We start from the raw sequence: 5,026 nt of genomic DNA, 5'->3' as shown, positions 1-5,026 counted from the left end.
TTGGAAGCTCTTCTATTCTAAAGCCAACTTGCATGACTCCCTGATTATTAAAATCCAAAAAGAGGCAGAAAAGTGTAGCATATGTCATAAGACAGCTGTAGGCCTCCTTCAGGAACTCTCTGTCTCCATCCCAGGATGCTTCTGGAAGCTCAACAGGGCCTAACATGATTTATGAGGAAGCTGCTGGCACCCGGCCATGTGCAGCCATGGGGAACAATCAGTTTCACCCTTTGGAGTTCAGCCTTGTGGGCACACTAGTCTAACCCAAAGATGGGTCAGTGGGGTTGGTCACAATGTCCTGAGCTACTTCCTTCACTGTTTTTTGTTGGTGAGAGATTGTGTAGGGTGGCAGGATTATATTGTCTCTATGTCCCTAGAAAAAAAGGAGGCTGGAACATCACAGCCTTAGCCACAAAACTCTAATAATGATGAAAAATACTCTTCAGAGTGTGAGTGCCTTATGAAAAGTGGTTACTTTCTCACTCATGGCAAAATGACTGTCTTAGAAGAAGTAAAACTGTCTTTATTCTTAGATATGTTGCCTAGGTGAAAAAAAATCCTGTGAATTCTCAAAAAAGCTGATGAACCAAAATAGGTGCAAATAGATCTGAACCAAAATAGGTGCAAATAATAAATCAACTCAGCAAATTTTCAGGAAATAATATAAATATATCAAAATGAAATATATCTATATGTGATAAAAATTAAAAATCGAAAATGCCATTTATAGTAGCCTCAAAACTATGAAATATTTAGGTATATGACAAAAGAGCTACGAGATGTTTACACTGAAAACTACAAAATACCTTCCAGAAAGATTAAAGAAGACTTAAATAAAGGAGAGATATACCATTTTCATGGATCAAAAGACTCATTGATGCTAAGATGTCAGTTCCCCACAAATTCATCTGTAGATTCAGTGCAATATCCATCAAAATCTCTAATTCTTTTAAGTCAATAAACTGATCGTAAAACATAAGGAAATACAAAAGACATAAAGTAGTCAAAACAAGTTTGAAAAAGAGGAACAAAGCTGGAGGAATAACATTACTATATTTCATAGCATGAAATTGGTTTCAAGATAGACAGATTAAAGGAACAGAATAGAAAATGTAGAAATAGACCCATACACCAGTGGACAACTGATTTTCAACAAAAATGCAAAGATAATTCAGTGGAAAAAGAATAATCCTCTCAATAGACGGTGCTGGAATTATTGAATATCAGTATGCAAAAAAATGAACTGTGACCAATGACTCAAATCATATACAAAAATTACCTCAAAATGAATCATAACCCCCAAAATGTAAAACCTAAATTAAGAAAGCTTAGGAGGAAAATATTTGGATTTTGGATCATGCAGAAACTTCTTAGATATGAATGTGACTATTTGTTATTCTATAGATCATACTTTGGTGTGGTATGAACAAATCATTAAATTGTTAAATTAGACTTAATTAAAATTAAAAAATTCTGTTTTTCAAAGACACTATTAAGAGAATGGAAAGATAAGCCATAGGCTGGGAGAAAATAATTGCAGATCTTTGATCTGATAAAGGATTTATATCCAGAATACATATATATATATATGTGTATGATATATATATATATAAAATCATTAAGGAAATGCTAATTAAAACCACAATAAAGTATCACTATCCACCTATTAAAAAAGCTAAAATTAAAAAGACTGACCATGCCTAGTGTTGGTGAGGATGTGGAGCAAATGTAAAGTGATTCAATTACTTTGAAAAAGAGTTTGGCAAAAAACTAACTGTACACCTACCATATAATCCAGTCTCTCCTCTCCTGGGTATTTACCCAAGAGAAATGAGAATGTATGTCCATACAAAGACTGTAATGTTCCCAGCCACTTTATTTGTGGTGCCCCAAACTAGGAAGAACCCAAATATCCATCAACAGGTGAATGAATGAACAACTGTGGTGCATCCATACAAATATCAAGCCTGACCAAATTGTACATTTGAACTATGTGCAGTTTATTTGATGTAAATGCTTATAGTTTGGAAGAAAATAATGAACAACTAAATGCAATGTAGAATCCTAGATGGGATTCTGGAAAGGAAAGGAACATTAGTGTAAAAATTGGTGAGATATCAATAAGGTCTGTGGTTTAGTTAATAATAGGATGCCAATGTTAATATCTTGGTTTTGATAATTCTACTGTGGTTATGTAGAGGATGCTAATGTTAGAGGGAGTTGGGTGAAGGGTGCATGGGAACTCTGTATCATCAATGCAACTTTTCCATAAGTCTAAAATTAATTAGAAAAAAAAATAGTTATTATTGGGTGGCGCAGCGGTTTGGCGCCTGCCTTTGGCCCAGGGCACCATCCTGGAGACCCGGGATCGAATCCCACATCGGGCTCCCCGCATGGAGCCTGCCTCTCCCTCTGCCTGTGTCTCTGCCTCTCTCTCTCTCTCTGTGTCTCTCATAAATGAATAAATAAAATATTAAAAAAAAACTTTATTATTATAAATAATAATAAAAAATAAAATAAGTTAAAATAAAAAGTTAAAAAGTTAAAAATATATGCAATAAAAATTTTAAAAAGATCTCTTTGCCTTGGAATCTGGGGGGCTCCGTTGGTTAAGTGTCTGGCTCTTGATTTTGGCTCAGGTCATGATCTCAGAGTCATGGAACTGAACTCCGCCTCAGGCTCTGTGCTGGGCATAAAGCCTGCATAAGATTCTCTCTCTCCCTCTCCCCCTTTCTAGCCCCTGCAGGTGCACAACACACACACGTGCTCTCTCGCTCTCTCTCAAAAGAAAAAAAAAAGAAATGAAAAAATGATTGCTTAACCTTATAGAATAAGTATATATTTTTTCAAATATATTTGTTAGCTCTCCTATTCCTGACAATCTCTGTCAGCATAGAGTAGGTTAGCAGTTTTGGAATGCTTGCCTTTTTGTAAGAGAAACCTCTGTAATAACTTTAAATGAGGCAGTTCCTTTAAGTACGTCGTCTTTAAAAACCAACGAACTTCTATGTGCTATGAAAGTCAGGTATGCTAAGAAGGGGCCAAAACCAGTGAAAGGTCGTCTGGCTGCCATGAAGGTTTTTTTCCATGGAAGGTTGGAAGTGCCACAGGAGTCAACATCCCTCGGGAGCTGCCCTCAAGTCTGACTGATGGTGTTGGACTGTACACACTCAGTGAACTCACTCCTTGTGGGATGTAGCTCTGAGGTGGATGCTTTACTCACACAATTCAACTCCCGTTGCTCAAGGTAGTAACCTGTTGACCACCTGTCCCCTCTTCTTCATCCACCTACTGTTGTTTTCTTCACCTCCCGAATGAACTACTTGCACTCAAATTCTTGTCCCAGGGTCAGCTTCTGATCCAGACCCACACAAGCATTAATATTTTTTTCTAGCATCCCATTGTGTCACCTTGCCATACCACTGGTTTGGGCATCTCACTTTGGAGACTCTTACTTTATTTCATAGCAGTAACTGTCCGTTCAGCTCCATACACACCTACGAGACAGCCCCGTCCAGCCCAGGGCAGCCATGATTCTGAAAGGGTCCTGAGGATGCTGGGCTGTAATCCAGCTCCTTGTGACCTTTGCTCTTTGGCCTGGGTGGGGCTAGAAGAGATGGAGAGCTGAGGTTTGTTGATTGGGCTCTCCTGAGGCATCCCGGTGATCTCTGGGGAAGGAAGGTAGGAGGGCTGGCCATGAGGGCTGAGCTCTTAGCTTTGCCCTGCTTGAGCCAAAGTATAAACTCTGTTATATGTTGGACTAAAAGCTTTGGTAAAAACAAAACAAAACAAGAGTTCCACGGCAGAGGAAAGGATTGCCCACCACAAATTCTAGCTCAATCTTTTACAGTAGTCCGCAAAAGACAGCGGTGAACGCTGGCGTATAAATCTTATAAAAGTCCCATCAGGTTCTAGCACCTCCTTGGGTTTAGGAGGCTAGCAGTTTCTTCGGTTGAACTGGAGCTTCTGCTAAGTTGCGGGAAGCTCTGCACTGCAACTCTAACACCACCTTTAACCTGGACCATAGGCAACATAACGATGAGTGGGCATCGCACAGGGGCAGTCCTGTTGCAGCTAGGTAGCCGGTCACCTAATACCTCAGCAGGAGCAGGCACAGCTGGCTTTTTGCAAGAGGACACAGGCTCAGAGAAGGGACACGTTTACCTAGGTTGCACAGCATTTTTGTTTTAGCTAACATAGTTCTCAGGATGCGACTTTTCTTGGCTGTGCTGGGTTCTCAGTAACCAAGGGTGATGGTTTGGACCATCACGAACCCTTCCAGTGCCTTGTACTTTGAGGTACACAGTGACCCCAGGCACAACAGCCAGGCCAGGTGAGAGGGGAAGCCCCTCCTGTTCAGAGCTCACATCCTGAATCTTAGTAATATGGGCTCCTCACTGCCGACCCTAGGCCTGAGCAAGCCTGGCTCCAGCTGTTGGCCCTGCCGTGGTCCTCTGGCCCTAAAGGGAGTTTCACCTTCTCTAATTGACCCTTGGAGCTCCATCCCTGAGCCCACCAGGAGCTCATCCAGAGTTGCCTCATTAGGACAAAAGATACTCCTATCACCCAGGAAATTCCAAGGAATTTAGGAGCTCAGAGTCAGGAATGAGGGTCAAAGGCCAAGTATTAGAATAAAAGATGTTCCTAGTGCTCTTATCACTTAGGAAAGAACAAAGGTTTCTTAGGAGCCCTGTGCCAAGAACGAGGGACAGAGACCAATATATATATTTTTTCTATTACCTTGCAGTGCCCCATTAAAAAAATTATTCTGTAGGACTGCTCCCTAGGGAGCCCTGTGGGGAGGAGAGGTGATGGACAGCAGGATTCAGCTATTTCTGGGTCCACTGGGTCAACAACAGTCTTCACACCATCTGTCTTCAGCTGTTCAAGCTGCTATAACAACTTAACGTGAATTAAACACTATTTATGTCTCACGGTTCTGGAGGCTGACAAGTCCGAGATTAAGATGCCAACAGATCCCATGTCTGGTAAGAGCCTCCTCCTGGTTTGCATATGGACATCTCGT

The sequence above is a fragment of the Canis lupus genome, chromosome 5, assembly GCF_003254725.2.
Source record: "Canis lupus dingo isolate Sandy chromosome 5, ASM325472v2, whole genome shotgun sequence".
NCBI lineage: Eukaryota > Metazoa > Chordata > Mammalia > Carnivora > Canidae > Canis > Canis lupus.
Note: the sequence above shows the minus strand (reverse complement) of the source record.